This window comes from Arachis duranensis, chromosome 1 (genome assembly GCF_000817695.3).
Source record: "Arachis duranensis cultivar V14167 chromosome 1, aradu.V14167.gnm2.J7QH, whole genome shotgun sequence".
Classification (NCBI taxonomy): Eukaryota; Viridiplantae; Streptophyta; class Magnoliopsida; order Fabales; family Fabaceae; genus Arachis; species Arachis duranensis.
The window spans coordinates 32,678,092-32,697,126 of NC_029772.3; the positions used below are offsets into that span (position 1 = coordinate 32,678,092).

General features: G+C 34.5%; 1 long non-coding RNA gene across 3 annotated transcripts; it reads left to right on the forward strand.

Annotated features, from left to right (window-relative positions):
• Nucleotides 1-9,803: 9,803 nt before the first annotated feature.
• Nucleotides 9,804-11,919, forward strand: LOC127742403 (uncharacterized). Of its 3 annotated transcripts, XR_008003627.1 has the most exons (6): nucleotides 9,804-9,913; nucleotides 10,031-10,087; nucleotides 10,187-10,271; nucleotides 10,375-10,952; nucleotides 11,566-11,625; nucleotides 11,716-11,919. It is a non-coding gene; the product is annotated as an uncharacterized LOC127742403 (long non-coding RNA). The 3 variants fall into 3 exon arrangements; XR_008003626.1 differs by having other exon boundaries at nucleotides 11,566-11,919; XR_008003628.1 differs by having other exon boundaries at nucleotides 10,386-10,952; nucleotides 11,566-11,919.
• The last annotated feature ends 7,116 nt before the right edge of the window (nucleotides 11,920-19,035 follow it).

A 19,035-nucleotide genomic window follows, 5' to 3' on the forward strand; every position in this document is an offset into this window, starting at 1 on the left:
GGTCCATGCATGGCCGAATGGCCAGCCCCCAAACGTGATCAAGAGATTAATCAAAAAATAATCCAACGATTAATTCCAAGATGAAAATACAATAGTAAAAAGTCCTATTTATACTAGACTAGCTACTAGGGTTTACAAAAATAAGTCTAAGTGCAGAAATCCACTTACGGGGCCCACCTGGTGTGTGCTTGGGCTGAGCTTGAGCTTTACACATGCAGAGGCTTCTCTTGGAGTTAAACACCAACTTGTAACGTGTTTTTGGCGTTTAACTCTGGTTTGTGATGTGTTTCTGGCGTCTTACTCTGGTTTATGACGTGTTTCTGGCGTTTTACTCCAGAATGCAGCATGGAACTGGCGTTGAACGCCAGTTTGCATCATCTGAACTCGAATAAAGTATGAACTATTATATATTGCTGAAAAGCTCTGGATGTCTACTTTCCAACGCAATTGAGAGTGCGCCATTTGGAGTTTGGTAGCTCCAGGAAATTCATTTCGAGTATAGGGAGGTCAGAATCCAACAGCATCTATAGTCCTTTTTCAGCCTCCTATCAGATTTTTGCTCAGGTCCCTCAATTTCATACTAAAAACTACCTAAAAATAATGCCAAAAAGCGTATAAATTATCTGCTCATCACAACACCAAACTTAAATTGTTGCTTGTCCCCAAGCAACTGAAAATCAAATAGGATTAAAAGAAGAGAATATACTATAATTCTCAAAATATCAATGAAAATTAGTTCTAATTAGATGAGCGAGACTTGTACCTTTTTGCTTCTGAATAGTTTTGGCATCTCACTTTATCCTTAGAAGTTTAGAATGATTGGCATCTATAGGAACTCAGAGTTCAGATAGTGTTATTGATTCTACTAGTTAAGTATGTTGATTCTTGAACACAGCTACTTTTATGAGTCTTGGCCGTGGCCCTAAGCACTTTGTTTTCCAGTATTACCACCGGATACATAAATGCCACAGACACATGACTGGGTGAACCTTTTCAGATTGTGACTCAGCTTTGCTAAGTCCCCAGTTAGAGGTGTCCAAAGCTCTTAAGCACACTCTTTTTCTTTGGATCACGACCTTAACCACTCAGTCTCAAGCTTTTCACTTGGACCTGCATGCCACAAGCACATGGTTAGGGACAACTTGATTTCGCCGCTTAGGCTTGGATTTTATTTCCTTGGGCCCTCCTATCCATTGATCCTCAAAGCCTTTGATCCTTTTTACCCTTGCCTTTTGGTTTTAAGGGCTATTGGATTTTTTTGCTTGCTTTTTTTTCGCCACTTCTTTCTTTTTTTCACAAGCTTTGTTCTTCACTGCTTTTTCTTGCTTCAAGAATTAATTTTATGATTTTTCAGATCATCAATAACATTTTTCTTTTTCATCATTCTTTCAAGAGCCAACAATTTTAACATTCATAAATAACAAGATAAAAAATATGCAATGTTTAAGCATTCATTCAGAAAACAAAAAGTATTGTCACCACATCAATATAATTAAACTAATTTCAAGGACAAATTCGAAACTCATGTACTTCTTGTTCTTTTGTATTAAAAGCAATTTTCATTTAAGAAAGGTGAAGGATTCATGGAATTATTCATAGCCTTAAGACATAGTTACTAAATACTAATGATCATGTAGTAAAGACACTAACATAGACAAACATGAAGCTCAAAATCCGAAAAACAGAGAGATAAGAACAAGTAAGTTAAGGAATGAGTCCACATTAGTGATGGTGGCGCCTTCTTCTTGAAGGACCAATGGTGCCCTTGAGCTCCTCTATGTCTCTTCCTTGCCTTTGTTGCTCCTCCCTCATAGCTCTTTGATCTTTTCTAATCTCATTGAGAATGATGGAGTGTTCTTGGTGTTCCACCCTTAATTGGTTCATGTCATGACTCAATCCTTCTAGAGAAGTGTTGAGTTGTTCCCAATAGTTATTTGGAGGAAAATGCATCCCTTAAAGCATCTAAGGGATTTCTTGATGATGAGCTTCCTCATGCGTCTCTTGAGATCCATAGATAGGCTCTCTTGTTTGCTCCATCCTCTTCTTAGTGATGGGCTTGTCCTCTTCAATGAGGATGTCTCCTTCTATGACAACTCCAGCTAGGTTGCATAGATGGCAAATGAGATGAGGAAAAGCTAGCCTTGCCAAGGTGGAGGGCTTTTCGGCTACTTTGTAGAGTTCTAGAGGGATGACTTCATGAACTTCTACCTCCTCTCCAATCATGATGCTATAGATCATGATGGCCCGATCCATAGTTACTTCGGATCGGTTGCTAGTGGGGATGATAGAGCATTGGATGAACTCAAACCATCCTCTAGCCACAGGCTTAAGGTCCAGTCTTCTCAATTGAACCAGCTTGCCTTTTGAGTCTCTTTTCCATTGAGCTCCTTCCACACATATGTCCATGAAGACTTGGTCCAACCTTTAATCAAAGTTGACCCTTCTAGTGTAGGGGCGTGCGTCTTCTTGCATCATAGGCAAGTTGAACGCCAACCTTACATTCTCCGGACTGAAATCTAAGCATTTCTCTCGAACCATTGTAAGCCAATTCTTTGGGTTTGGGTTCATGCTTTAATTATGGTTCCTAGTGGTCCATGCATTTGCATAGAACTCTTGAACCATTAAGATTTCGACTTGTTAAATGGGGTTCTTGAGAACTTTCCAACCTCTTCTTCGGATCTCATGTCGGATCCTTGGATATTCGCCCTTTTTGAGCTTAAAAGGGACCTCAGAGATCACATTTTTCTTGGCCACAACTTCATAAAGTGGTCTTGATGGGCTTTTGAGATGAATCTCTCCATCTTCCATGACTCAGAGGTGGAAGCAATTGCCTTCCCTTTCCTCTTTCTTGAGGTTTATCTGGCCTTATGTGCCATCAATGGTTATGGAAAAACAAAAAAGCCATGCTTTTACCGCACCAAACTTAGAATGTTGCTCACACTTGAGCAAAAGAAGAAAGAATAGAAGAAGAAGAAGAAGATATGAAGGAGATGGAGGGAGGTGAGGGTTTCGGCCAAGGGGGAGAAGAGAGGGTTGTGTTGTGTGAAAATGAAGAAGGATGGAGGGGTTTATATAGTGGAGGGAGAGCGGTTTGGGTTTGGTCATTTAGGGTGGGTTTGGGTAGGAAAGAGATTTTGAATTTGAAGGTAGGTGGGGTTTATAGGGAAGAGTGGATGGATGTGATTGGTGAATGGGTAATGGGGAAGAGAGATTGAGATGATTGGTGAAGGGTATAATGTTATTGGATTGTGTGAAGAAGAGAGAAGTGGGTTAGGTGGGGATCCTGTGGGGTCCACAGATCCTGAGGTGATTCTGTGGGGTCTACAGATCTTGAGGTGTCAAGGATTTCTCATCCTTGCACCTTTTAGGCGTGTAAAACGCCCTTTGTATGTAATCATGGCGTTTAACGCCAGACTGTAGCTTATTTCTGGCGTTAAACACCCAGATGTAGCATGTTTCTGGCGTTTAACGCCAGCCTGATGCTTGTTTCTGGTGTTAAACGCTAGCTTGGTGCTTGTTTCTGGCGTTAAATGCTAGACAGATGCTTGTTTCTGGCATTTAAACGCCAGACAGCTCTTCCTTTAGGGTGTGCTTTTTTTTCTGCTATTTTTTATTCTGTTTTTAATTTTTGCAATTATTTTGTGACTCCACATGATCATAAACCTAATAAAACATAAAAGAATAATAGAAATATAGATAAATAAAAATTGGGTTGCCTCCCAAAAAGTGCTTCTTTAATATCAATAGCTTGACAGTGAGCTCTCATGGAGCTTCACAAATGTTTAGAGCATGATGAGGGCCTCCCAACACCAAACTTAGAGTTTGAATGAAGGGGCTTCTCAACACCAAACTTAGAGTTTGGTTGTGGCCTCCCAACACCAAACTTAGAATTTGATTGTGGGGGCTTTCTTGACTCTGTATTAAGAGAAGCTTTTCATGCCTCTTCTCCATGGTTGCAGAAGAAGATCCTTGAGCTTTAAACACAAGGTAGTCCCAATTCAATTGAAGGACTAACTCTCCTCTGTCAACATCAATCACAACTCCTGTTGTGACTAGGAAGGGTCTTCCAAGGATGATGCATTCATCTTCATCCTTCCCAGTGTCTAGGATTATGAAATCAGCAGGGATGTAAAGGCCTTTAACCTTCACTAACACGTCCTCTACCAATCCATAAGCTTGTTTTATTGACTTGTCTGCCATCTCTAATGAGATTCTTGCAGCTTGTACCTCAAAGATCCCCAGTTTCTCTATTACAGAGAGTGGCATAAGATTTATACCTGACCCCAGGTCACACAGAGCCTTCTCAAAGGTTATGGTACCTATGGTACAAGGTATTAAGAATTTACCAAGATCTTGTTTCTTTTAAGGTAAAGTTTACTGAACCCATGTATTTAGTTCACTAATGAGCAAGGGAGGTTCACCTTCCCAAGTCTCATTACCAAACAAACTTGGCATTCAACTTCATGATGGCTCCTAGGTATTGAGCAACTTGCTCTTCAGTTACATCTTCATCCTCTTCAGAGGAAGAATAGTTCTCGGAGCTCAAGAATGGCAGAAGGAAGTTTAATGAAATCTCTATGGTCTCTATATGAGCCTAAGATTCCTTTAGGTCCTCAATAGGGAACTCCTTTCTGTTTGGGGGATGTCCCATGAGGTCTTCCTCATTGGGATTCACATCCTCCCCTTCCTCTTTGGATTCGGCCATTTTGATTATATCAATGGCCTTGCACTCTCTTTTTGGATTCACTTCTGTATTGCTTGGGAGAGTACTAGGAGGAGTTTCAGTGATTTTCTTACTCAGCTGACCCACTTGTGCCTCCAAGTTTCTAATGGAGGACCTTGTTTTATTCATGAAACTTAAAGTGGCTTTAGATAGATCAGAGACTATATTTGCTAAGCTAGAGGGGCTCTGCTCAGAATTCTCTGTCAGTTGCTGAGAAGATGATGGAAAAGGCTTGCTATTGCTAAACATGTTTCTTCCACCATTATTAAAGCCTTGTTGAGACTTTTGTTGATCCTTCCATGAGAAATTTGGATGATTTTTCTATGAGGGATTATAGGTGTTTCCATAGGCTTCACCCATGTAATTCACCTCTGCCATTGCAGGGTTCACAAGATCATAAGCTTCTTCTTCAGACGATGCTTCTTTAGTACTGTTGGATGCATTTTGCAATCCATTCAGACTCTGAGAAATCATGTTGACTTGTTGAGTCAACATTTTGTTTTGAGCCAATATGGCATTCAGAGCATCAATTTCAAGAACTCCCTTCTTCTGAGGAGTACTATTACTCACAGGATTCCTCTCAGAGGTGTACATAAATTGGTTATTTGCAACCATGTCAATGAGTTCTTGAGCTTCTGCAGGAATTTTCTATAGGTGAATGGATCCACATGTAGAATGGTCCAATGACATCTTAGAGAACTTAGATAGACCATCATAGAATATATCCAAAATGGTCCACTCTGAAAGCATGTCAGAAGGACACTTTTTGGTCAACTGCTTGTATCTTTCTGAAACTTCATAGAGGGATTCACCATCTTTTTGCTTGAAGGTCTGAACATCCACTCTAAGCTTGCTCAGCTTTTGAGGAGGAAAGAACCTGGCCAAGAAGGCCGTGACCAGCTTATCCCAAGAGTCCAGACTATCTTTAGGTTGTGAGTCCAACCATGTTCTAGCTCTGTCTCTTACAGCAAAAGGAAAAAGCATGAGCCTGTAGACTTCAGAATCTACTCCATTAGTCTTAACAGTATCACAGATCTGCAAGAACTCAGTTAAAAACTGATAAGGATCTTTTGATGGAAGTCCATGAAACTTGCAGTTCTGTTGCATTAGAGCAACTAGTTGAGGCTTCAGCTTAAAATTGTTTGCTCCAACGGCAGGGATTGAGATGCTTCTTCCATAAAAATTGGAAGTAGGTGTAGTATAATCACCAAGCATCCTCATTGCATTATTGTTGGGTTCGGCCATATCTCCTTCTTTTTCGAGATTCTCTGTAAGGTTTTCTCTGAATTATTGTGCTTTAGCTTCTCTTAGCTTCTTCTTCAGAGTCCTTTCAGGTTCAGGATTTGCTTCAACAAGAATGTCCTTGTCCTTGCTCCTGCTCATATGAAAAAGAAGAGAACAAAAAAGAAAGAGGAATCCTTTATGTCACAGTATACAGATTCCTTTATGTGAGTAGAAGAAGAAAAGAATAGAAGAAGGAGGAGAAAAATTCGAACATAGAGGAGAAGAGAGGGTTCGAATTTTTAGATGAAGAGAAGAGTTAGTAAATGAATAAATAAATAGAAAAAGATGAGAGAGAGAGGGAATTCAAAAATTAACTAAAAGAGAAGAAAAATATTTTTGTTTTTATTTTAATTATTAGTTAAAATTTGAAAATTAAGAGAAGAAAAATTAAAATTTAAAATAATTAGTTAATTAAAAAGAATTTTGAAAAAGAGGGAGGTGATTTTCGAAAATTAGATAGGAGAAAGTAGTTAGGTGGTTTTGAAAAAGATAAGAAATAGTAAAACAAACAAAAAGTAAATTAGTTAATTGAAAAAGATTTAAAAATCAATTTTGAAAAGATAAGAAGTTAGAAAAGATTTTGAAATTGATTTTGAAAAATATATGATTTGAAAAAGATATGATTAAAAAGATATGACTGAAAAGATATTTTGAAAAAGATTTGAAAAGGAAATTAAAAAGATTTATTTTTAAAATTAAAATTGATTACTTGACCAACAAGAAACTAAAAGATATGATTCTAGAAATTAAAGATTGAACCTTTCTTAACAAGAAAGTAACAAACTTCAAATTTTTGAATCAATCACATTAATTGTTAGAAAAGTTTTCAAAAATTTGAAATGAAATTAAGAAAAATATTTTGAAAAACAATTTTTAAAATTTTCAAAAATATTAAGAAGAAAAATGAAAAAGATTTTGAAAAGATAGGATTTTTAAAATTGAAATCTTGACTTGACTAACAAGAAACAACTAATTTTAAAAATTTTTGACTAAGTCAACCCAAAGATTTTGAAATTTATGAGAGAAATAAGGAAAAGATATTTTTTTATTTTTTTTATTTTTTAATGAGGAGAGAGAAAAACACAAATATGACCCAAAACATAAAAATTATGAATCAAAACAACTAATGCATGCAAGAACACTATGAATGTCAAGATGAACACCAAGAACACTTTGAATATCAAGATGAACATCAAGACTTATTTTTGAAAAATTTTCAATAAAAGAAAAATATGCAAGACACCAAACTTAGAAATTTTTCATGTTTAGACACTATGAATGTAAAAATGCATATGAAAAACAATAAAAGACACAAAACAAGAAAATATGAAGATCAAACAAGAAGACTTACCAAGAACAACTTGAAGATCATGGAGAATGCAATGCATGAATTTTTCGAAAATATGCACAAATTTTAAAAAAATATGCAATTGACACCAAACTTAAAATTAGACTCAAGACTCAAACAAAAAACACAAAATATTTTTTTATTTTTATGATTTTATAATTTTTTTTTTATTTTTTTCAAAAATTATTTTTTTGAAAAACGAAAACAAAGAAAAAAATTTTTGAAAAATTTTTGAAAACTTTTTGGAAAACAAAATAAAAAGAAAATTACCTAATCTGAGCAACAAGATGAACCGTCAGTTGTCCAAACTCAAACAATCCCCGGTAACGGCGCCAAAAACTTGATAGGCAAAATTGTGACTCATACTTTTCACAACTCGAACAATTCCTAGTAATGGCTCTAAAAATTTGGTGCACAATACTATGGTTCACACACATTCTTCACAAATTCGCACAACTAACCAGCAAGTGCACTGGGTCGTCCAAATAATAAACATTACGTGAGTAAGGGTCGATCCCACGGACATTGTTGGTATGAAGCAAGCTATGGTCATCTTGTAAATCTCAGTTAGGCGGATTCAAAAGGTTATAATGGTTTTTGAAAATATAAAGATAAATAAAGCATAAAATAAAGATAGAAATACTTATGTAATTCATTGGTGGGAATTTCAGATAAGCGCATAAAGATACTGTGTTCCTTCTGAATCTCTGCTTTCGTACTGCTTTCATCTAATCATTCTTACTCATTTCCATGGCAAGCTGTATGTTGGGGTATCACAGTTGTCAATGGCTACCGTCCGTCCTCTCAGTGAAAATGGTCCTGGTGCGCTGTCACTGCACGGCTAATCATTTGTCGGTTCTCGATCATGTTGGAATAGAATCTAGTGATTCTTTTGTGTCTGTCACTACACCCAACACTCGTGAGTTTAAAGCTTGTCACAGTCATCCCATCTCAGATCCTATTCGGAATACCATGGACAAGGTTTAGAATTTTCGGATCTTAGGAATGGCCGCCAATAATTCTAGCTTATACCACTAAGACTACGATCTTTCGAAATGGAGGCTAAGAGATACGCGCTCAATTTAAGGTAGAACGGAAGTGGTTGTCAGGCACGCGTTCATAGGTGAGAATGATGATGAGTGTCACGGATCATCACATTCATCAGGTTGAAGTGCGAATGAATATCTTAGAATAAGAATAAGCATGAATTGAGTAGAAGAACAATAGTACTTTGCATTAATACTTGCGGAACAGCAGAGCTCCACACCTTAATCTATGGTGTGTAGAAACTCCACCGTTGAAAATACATAAGTGATAAAGGTCCAGGCATGGCCGAATGGCCAGCCCCCAAATGTGATCAAGAGATTAATCAAAAGATAATCCAAAGATTAATTCCAAGATGAAAATACAATAGTAAAAAGTCCTATTTATACTAGACTAGCTTCTAGGGTTTACAGAAATAAGTCTAAGTGCAGAAATCCACTTTCGGGGCCCACCTGGTGTGTGCTTGGGCTGAGCTTGAGCTTTACATGTGCAGAAGCTTCTCTTAGAGTTAAACGCCAAGTTGTAACGTGTTTTTGGCTTTTAACTCTGGTTTATGACGTGTTTCTAGAGTTTTACTCCAGAATGCAGCATGGAACTGGCGTTGAACGCCAGTTTGCGTCATTTAAACTCGAATAAAGTATCAACTATTATATATTGTTGGAAAGCCCTGGATGTCTACTTTCCAACGCAACTAAGTGAGCGCCATTTGGAGTTTTTTAGCTCCAGAAAATCCATTTCGAGTGCAGAGAGGTCAGAATCCAACAGCATCTGTAGTCCTTTTTCAGCCTCCTATCAGATTTTTGCTCAGGTCCCTCAATTTCAGCCAGAAAATACCTAAAATCACAGAAAAACACACAAACTCATAGTAAAGTTCAGAAATGTGAATTTTGCATAAAAACTAATAAAAACATCCCTAAAAGTAGCTAGATCCTACTAAAAACTACCTAAAAACAATGCCAAAAAGCGTATAAATTATCTGCTCATCATCTATCACCACCTCTGCCATACATTGATCTCTGGTTTCAGTTTGCACCTCAATAACCTTTTCATCCTTCTCTTGTTCAATTGTGGTTCCTTATTTAAGAAATTCTCATTTTCTAGGGTTTATGTGATTCATGCTAATTAATTAATTCACAAGAAACATTGTTGTCACTGTCGCCAGTGGTTGTTGCTCCTTCTCTATTTCTCTCTAGTTGTGTGCAGAGCCATTATTGGATGTTCTTTGTGTTCAAGACAGAGTTTTCTATTTTCCTGGGTCACACTGAATTGGTATAACATACTTATTCACCTTGTTTCTGATTTTGGTTGTGAATTTCATTTTTTCCTTTTTTGTGCTATGTATGCTTTCAAATTTAAGCCTTAAGGGGTTTAGTTAGTGTTATATAATTTTGTTTTTTTCTTTTGTTGTTGCCAGAACCTGCAGAACAAGAATTGAGGCAGGTGAAGAACCAGAAATCTCCCAAATACAATCTTCCATGGAAGATCTTATGTGGTGTTATTGATGTTAGTGTCTGGTAATGTTTATCTTTTTTTGGTTCCTTATGTTGTGTTGTGTTGTGTTATTGATTGGCTCATTGGAATAATGATTTTTCATGTACTGATTATAGAATCTTGTTAATTTTGTTTTGTAGGCCGAGATGGAAAGCGGCGAGGCTTATGCTCGACTCACTTTGCAACCATCTTCAGATGTGAGAATTTGATACATTTTCTGATCAATTAATTCCCTCATTGAAAATTGAAAAATGTTTAACTGATTTTTCCTATTTTTTCTGGTTTTGTTGTTGTAGGATATGACAATGGAAAATCCTACTCAAGAGTTGGTAGCAAAGGATATTCATGGGGTTGAATGGAAGTTTAAGCATATATACAAAGGTAACTTTTTCTTGGGTTATAATATTGGAAAATCTTTATTTTTTTCTTTGAGTTTATGTTTTAACTGAGAAATCTTGCTTATTGTCTTGCACAATTTGTTAAGGACTTCCAAAGAGGCACTTGCTTACAATTGGCTGGAGCGCATTTGTTGCCAAAATATAAATTCTTTTTAGTATGGTGCGTAAACATAAAATGTAGCATCCATTTGCAAAAATCATGTATATATTGCATCTAGATAATATAGGACTGTTATCTTATCCTTAAATCCCATTGAATGCTTGAATATAACTAATATTTTTTCCACTAGATTGACAAGAGATGCGCGAGTGACATGAGAACTTTTAGTCTTCTAATACCAATGAATTTCAATTCAAATCTAAATACTGCTTAATCAATATTCAATTACCTCATTTGGCCCTTTAGTACTCAACTAAAATTTTTTCAGTTAAGAATTACTGATTCTACTAAAACATTGCTCTGTTTGGTATCTGAGACTGATTGCTACGCTATTATGCGAGCTTCATATGCAAAGAATATTTACATCCGTTACACATTGCTTAATTCAAGTTAGCAAAGGTGTTGAAGCAACATTGGTGCAAACATTTCCATCTTGAGGCACAGATTAATGTTAGCGAAAAGAAGAGAACATCAACATCTCGCAACAAGAACACTGAAATTCAGGTTTTGATTTTGACATTGCTCACTAAAAAGAGTTTTATATGTTATACTTACTTTGCTTTATTTTTTTTGTTCTTATAAGATCCACGCAACTTTTTTGCCAACAAAATTGCCACGATACTTCAATGGTTTTTTTCTTAAAAGAAAAAGAGACCGCAATGAATTTCCATTCTTGGCTGCATATGAGTCTGAATGTGATGAAGAAATTATTTTACAGTGTGTTAATAGTATGCACTAGGAAGAGTGTTCTATGAAATCCATTTTATCAATAATGGGTACACTGAATTATGGTAATCATGATATATAATATCAAGTAATGTATGTTACCTTCTATTATTTGATTTGCTCCATTGACGTGCCAAATAATCCAATTGGGATATTATTACATTTCATAGTATAAGGTATCTAACATTGCCTCCTTGTATTACAATTCTTTTAATGATATTATCATATCATGTTTGGATTTTTTTTATTAGAAAACTCAATCATGAGTTGACTAAAGCCTATTTAATATCAGGCTCTATTCATTTTGAAGCTTCAAACATACAAGATTAATGTTTGCACCAATATATGTATTACTAATAATTTAAGCAAATATTTCCATTTTGAGGCACAGATTAATGTTAGCGAAAAGAAGAGAACATCAACATCTTGCAACAAGATCACTGGAATTCAGGTTTTAATCTTGACATTCCTCACTAAAAGGAATTTTATATTTTATACTTTGCTAATGTTGCAACACTTGATTCTATTGCAGTTTTTCAAGAAAAACCACCAAAGAATCATGATCACATTAGAAGATTTCGAAGTCCAAATATTAGAAGGCATAGAACTTGTTTAGGCATTTAAATGTAGAACACTCAATACCAATTCTAGGATAGTAATATTCTACGACATGAAAGATTCAAGTAAAGTTGTAGTTTGTAATATTCATGTGCTTTATAATCCTAATAGAGGAAAAAAAAATTAAGCTTGGATAGGTTACTACTGTTTGTTGTATAGGTCATTTGAATCATAATCTTAAAAAATAATGAGATTTTAGGAAAAAAAAGATAGCTTATTAGTTCTAATAAAATGAGTATAATATAATTAAAAAATGACTTAAGATTTTAACGGCAATAACAATGGCAATTAAAAGTGAATAATATTAAAATTTTAGAATTAATTTTAGTGGCCATATAAATTGCCGAAAAAATTGCCACAAAAAATGATAACTTTTAGCGGCTATTATAAAGGTATTTACCGGTAATTGTACAATTGCCACAAATAATTATAATTTTTAGTGGCTATTAAAAAGGTCTTTACCGGCAAATGTATAATTGTCGCTGAAACCTTTTAGCGGTAAAGCATAAGATGGCTAATGTCTAATTGCCGGTAAATGTATTAGTGGCTATTTTTATTGCCGTTAAAAGCAAAATAAATGGCCGCTAAAAGTGATTTTTCTAGTAGTGTAACCCCGTTAGTCAGGGGCAATTGAGGTTCTTGGGGCTGTAAGGGCTAGAACCGTAAGAGCAGAAGTCTCTGATCTAAAAGATTTGACCTTGTCTGTGGTGTTTTGAGTAGGATCACCAAAGGGATTGACTTGCGTATGCTTCACCCTCTCCCAGATTGATCTAGTTCATTCGAATGTTCGGTTTGGACCTGAGGAGATTAATGACCACGACCCATGGTTTAATCACTTACAGCCTTGCTATTGAATGAATCATCCATTGTTGAAGTAGAAAGTATGACGTGTTAATTCAGGAGAAGAAGCATCTCTGAAGCCTTAACTACTGTTAATTACTGTCTTTGTGTTCAATTGTCATTGCTTGTTTATGTGACTACAACAAACAACTACTATCATTCTATTCACCTGACTAAGATCTGCAAGATAACCACAGATTTCTCAATCCGGCAATCCTTGTGGGATTCAACCCTCACTCACCTGAGGTATTACTTAGACGACCCGTTACATTTTCCGGTTCAGTTGTGCGAGTGTAAATTTCACGCATCGTGTAATAGGTTCTTGTTCAGTATATAGAGGGATAGAGATAGAGGTTTCTATTGATGGAGCGATTGCTTGTAGTGGCACTCTAATGAATGCAAACAACAAAGAAATTAATACACAGTAAACATTAACAAATTTTGGTGAAATATTAACTCAATAATTGGAAAGAAAACTAAATTGGAAAACTCACATATTCAGTGGCTCAAACTCTGATTGAGTTTGTTTTCACACCACAAGCATTTGATAATTGGGATCAGTCCCAAGATTAACAGTTTCACTATTCATACTAAATAAAATCTAGTGTCATTTAAGTCAATAAAATTAAATGAAAAAACATTAAGTCAATAATATAGTTGAATACTTTACTCACTGTCAGATTTTGGTGAATCTTCCATCCTTTGCTGCATTTACAATTGTTTCTCTACTGTTTCTTGTTTCACCAAGACATCTTCCTGGACAAGATTGGCATCATCCATTGTTTCTTTTGGTACGTTGAACCTGAAATGCACCGAAATTATGTCAAAAAGCACTACAATTATTGAACAATCACAAACTTTTGTTGTATGTGAACTTACATAGATGCAGGCTGCAAACTCTTTTTTTGCTTTTTTTAATGCTTTTTTTTCTTGCAAAAAATGTTAATTTTTTTCCTAAAAAAAGATATGAAATTAAAGAGTTATTATCATAGTACAAGAAATAAAGAAATGGTAAGAGAAAGAGAAATTACATGGGATCATTTGGTGCATTTATAGATTCCTAAAAGCTTGACTGTGTATTAAACAGAGGATCATTTTCACTTGACAGATTAACAGGTGACATTCTAAGGACAAAATAAACATTATTCAGTAAAACTAGAGTAATTACATCAGCTTTTAGAAAAGTTTAGTAAAGAAACAATATAATATATAGAATCTTATATTTGCGAAGGATCATAGTAAGCTTCTGTCTAGTCATGCCCCTTTTTTTTGTTGTTCTGGCCGAATAAGCTTTTTTTCTTCACATGTGTGGCCTTTTTTGGAGTATCTTTGGTTTTGGCCTACATCATGAAAAAGAAAAGAATCATTAGGCAAATAAACATAATCAATATTAACAAAAAGCACCGAAAATTAACATATACTCTGCAGGCCTATCATTTTTTTTCTTCGACCTTCTTTATATTTTTTCTTGGATTTCTTTGCTACTAAAGATACATACAAAAAATTCTGTTCATAAAAAATTTTTTGATAAAAAAACAAAACTTAGTTTTAGAGTAATAGTTTTTGAATCTTACTCATCAGATTCAGCCTCTGATTCAGAAGATGAATCCACAATAACGCGCTTCCTCTTTTTGGATTCTATCTTAAAAAAGTACAAATACACGAGGTAAATAAACAGAATAAATATTTACAAAAGATAGTGAAAAGTAACAGTTATATCTTTGCCAACCTTTAGGATTGTTTTCTTTTCTTCGTGTATCCTCAGATTCATATTCAGAATCAGACTCAAACTCAAAATTACTTTCACTTTCCAAAGATGAGTCCAATATAAGCAGTCTTCTTCTTTTATTGCTTCTTTCTTTCCTTGCTTTTTCCCTTTTTTTTCTTTATTTGATTAGTTCCTCAGTTGTGCTCTTCTTACGAGACACTAAAATAGAAAAATATTTAATTAGCATAATATATTTCTAACAAATGCACCAAAATTAAAGGGAAGAATTTCTGTTGAATTACCATTTAATCTTTGACGTCACGTTCTATTTTTTTAACCAGCGTTGCCCTAGTCCAATGTTGCACCCATATTGGTCCAAGAGTTCTATCAATTAACTTATTATTGTATGTGGATTCATGAAAATATATGATCATCAGTGCGAAGAGGAAGCCATCAACTGCAAATTTGTTTTCCAAGTTGTGACCTCTTATGCCTTTGATGAGGAAGTTGAGCACATGAGCAGCCCAATTCCATTCTTGTATTGCGTCCACATGAAGAATGGGTGACATGTGAACTGGAGAAATTTTACTTATTGTTGTTGGCAACAAGAAGCACTTCTGGATGAATAGGATGAATGTCCTCTTGAATTTCAGCTGATTTTCTGGCCAATCAACACTCATGTCAATCAAATACTTTTTCAAAAGTGGAAAAGAACAGCCTTTGAAGCTTTCAATAACTTTCTTCTACTCCTCATTAATTTCTTTATATACAATTCTGTCCTGAAAGCAAAACCTTACAACACAGCAGCAACAATATTTCAATAACACAGAAGTAATGTAAAAAATAACAAAATTTGATTTACATAATAGATTAGAAAATGGATTTTTACCAGATGCATTCAAGTCAAAGATATCCCCTATCTTGCCAAGGGTGATCTTGATTACACTATACCACGTGTCCAGTGCAGATGAATGTGTCAATTCTTTCAGGAGCTTATACGAGACATTCAAGGTTGGGATATGCCTCATAGTAGCAAATCCCAATTCTTCGATAATAGCTTTCTTGTCATCGCTCATCTTGCTAAATATATCAGAAATGGATATTGTGGAGCACCTCAAATCATGAGTTTTCTGTAAATAAATAAAAATTATGTTACATAACTATATTTATAAAACAAAAATGGATTGTTCTAACATATATATGTTTACTTTATATTTTGGTCTTTTCTTCTTTGTGGTGCTCACCAACTCTCTTGATTATTATTTTTTTTGTAAGGAGTAAAAAATGAATGTCAAAACATGCAAAAAAAACACATTCAAGTATGAAAAGCACCTCAATTTAGACAAAAAAAAACACACAAAGTAATTAATGATTACTACACAAAAACTCAGTAGAAAACATGCAAATCGGTCAAACACAAACAAAAACACATATGATTCACTCAAACATGTCCAAAGTGACACCAAAAGCACTACAACAACATTCTATAGCCTTTCTATGCCTAATCCAAGACAATAATACTAATTGCACTGCAATTCAGCCAAGATGCACTGGAAATTTTTAATGAATACTACAAATAAACTCAGTTCAAAAGATGCAATTTACTCAAACATTTACAAAAACACATTCAAAATCCTCAAACACATGCAAATAAATTTTGGATCAGAAAAAGTGATTACTATAGGTTAAACGATACGAGAAGTACTAAAACAACGTTCTTAAACTGACCTAACATAACTATCACAAAATGAACAGTCTAATGAGAACAATAATATCTACTTTATCGTGAGAACACCAAATGAATCTACTAAATAAACAGAAATATGACTATTTAGTGTTTCGTGATCGAAAATGCGAAAGAGAAAATTAAAAAAACAAAGAGGATTAGTTTATGAGTACTTTCAGTAATGTTTCTGGTTCTCTTTTTGTGTTTCTTGGTGAAGATTTTGGTTGTAACTTCAAGATTTTCTTGAGTTTTTGCAAAGATTTTGAGAAATTTTTGAGAAATTTTGAGCGTCAATTGAAGTTTGTTTGTTTCAGTTTTAATTGAGAGAGACAAATTATTTTTTATATTAACATTTGCGCTACTGAACAGTTGCACGAGCGTGTGTTTACACGCTCTCTATTGTGAAATTGGTTTTGGTTGGACTTGAACCAACATGGTTGGACTTAATTACCAAAAGAACTTGTATATGTAGCATAACTAAATTAGTATATATGATATTCAATTTTAACAAATAAGTCAAATTATTAATATTCTCACTTCCATTGAGTTGCTAATGTAAAAATATAAAAGAGTAAACAAAAGAAAAAAGAACTATAGTTTCGCTCCAAAATCTATCAAAAAGGTTAATCAATCACTATAAACTTAATTTAAAATATATTTCATTAAAAAAATATTATGATTTATGACTCAATTTTATTTATAATCATTCTATTGTTATTTTTACTCTCTAATTTAATACATAAAAATATCTTTTACTAATTAATTTCTACAAAGCACAAACACTTCATTGATTTGCTGTGTCCATGTGTCGGATACATATGTTTTGACACGACACTCATCCAATATGTGTGTCTGTTGTGTCCAACCGTGTCTTAATAAAAAAATAAAAAAAATTCGAACAAACTTGAAAACACCTAAATACTATCACATATTAGCGTGTCTAACCTTATTCTTAATATGTTATTTTAGTACTTTATATAATTAAAAAATGCATTAAAAATAATTAAAAAATTAATCTATATTTTAATATAAATAAAATATCAAAATATCATTACACGATTTATCTAAAAACACTTTATATTTTATATATATGTATGTCCCTATATCTTATAAGATTTTAAAATTTGTGTATCGACGTGTTCTGTCTCATATCATGTCCCATGTCCGAGTCAGTGTCCATTTATCATAAATTAGTTTAAAAATAATTTTAACTCAATAATAATATTTTTATAATTTATGGTGAACCAATCCACCAGCTCAGCAAACGTAAGAAAATTTAAGAATTAAGACCATTGTTTTTAGTGGACCAACCATCTCATCTGTTGGCAGACTTTTGGTGCGGCAAATGGCGAGGTAAGCTTACCCATTTGCCACCATTGCTCTCAAATAATTAAAATAGAAAAAAAATTCTTTTGTGTGATAAAATTTTGAAAAACAAAAATTCACAATTTTTAGTAAAATTGAAGGTAGCAAAAACAAACTTAATATAAAGTTGATTTAATTTATTTTTTGGGTAAATTATTTTTATGCGCGTTTGAAATTTGGATTTAAAATTAGAATTTTGCAGAAAACCAAAAAGTCTGGTATGTGTGCGTACACACACTATCGTGCATATGCACCGACCAGCGCAAGTGGGGAGACTCATGCGTATGCACAAGGATGTGCATACGCACACTCTTGAAGTTTTGCAAGTTGTGCATATGCACATACTGGAAAAGTTGTCTAGTGCGTGTGTACGCACAGTATGATGCGAATGCACGATGTCCTGTTTTGCACTAAAACTCTGTTTTAATTGTTTAACCTTCCTGACAAACTTGTAAATCTCGGTAACCACTTTTTGTTGAAAACTTATACTTTTGAATTATTAACCATTTCTCAAGCTTTCCAAACCTTGGTAACTTCTATTTATGGCCCGAAGGCTAATTTTTAGATTATGAAAGTATATTGAAATTATTGAGAAGGTTAAATTGAAGTAGAAAGAGGTTTGTGAAGAGAAAAATTTAATTAATGAAGTGTTGAAAATGCTAAATGAGATATGATTGATGGTGATGGTGAAGATTGATTTTAATTATGATTTTTGAATGAAAGAAATAATATTGAGAATAAATTTGGAAATGAGATACCTGGGCAGTAGCAAGGGTTGTAGTTCATCCCACTTGCTCTGGGTCAGTGATTGAGACACCTGGATAGTAGGAACAATAGCGATTTATTCCACTTGCTCTGGATTGAGTTTGTAAACACCCTCCTGGGTAGTAGCAGCAGTAGTGGTTCGTCCCACTTGCTCTGGGTTACGCGGGTAGTTGCAAGGGTTGTGGTTTAATCCCACTTGCTCCGTGTTGTAGTGTTCTGTCCAAGGTTAGCTACCAGACATGTCGGGTTTGGCTATATAACCGACAAATGAGACTCACCAGCCATAGGACAGCCATACATCATATGCAGTTGTATGTTTTGTTTGAGTGTGCATTGTTTTGGTTTTCCTAACTGCTTAATTATGCTTAACAGCTACTTGCTTTACTTGCTATATCTGTACCCTATCTATGTTTTCTTTGTTTGAGTTATGTGTGTATGTATCTGAGAGGCCCCTCATATGGTGGAGACATGATGAGGGTTGTTCTAACTGGTGATTAGGAGGTTAATGATTCAGAAGGTAAAGAATTAGATTAGTGTTGGAATCCCTTAGATAAATTATCAAGATTTCTGGTTTAGAATAAATTTTAAGTTTGATCTTGAGTGTCAGAATTATAGGAATGCCTCTGGCTTTCTCAGAACCTTATATATTATCTATGCGGATACCTTTACCATGCTGAGAACTCCCGGTTCTCATTCCATACATATTCTATTATTTTTTAGTTGCAGGATGTAAGGTACCTCACTGAGCATTCTGGAGATCCTTTGGAAGCGAAGAACTATTTTAGAGCATGGAGTTTTGTATTTTGCTTATGTGTGTGTGTGTGTGTATATATATATAT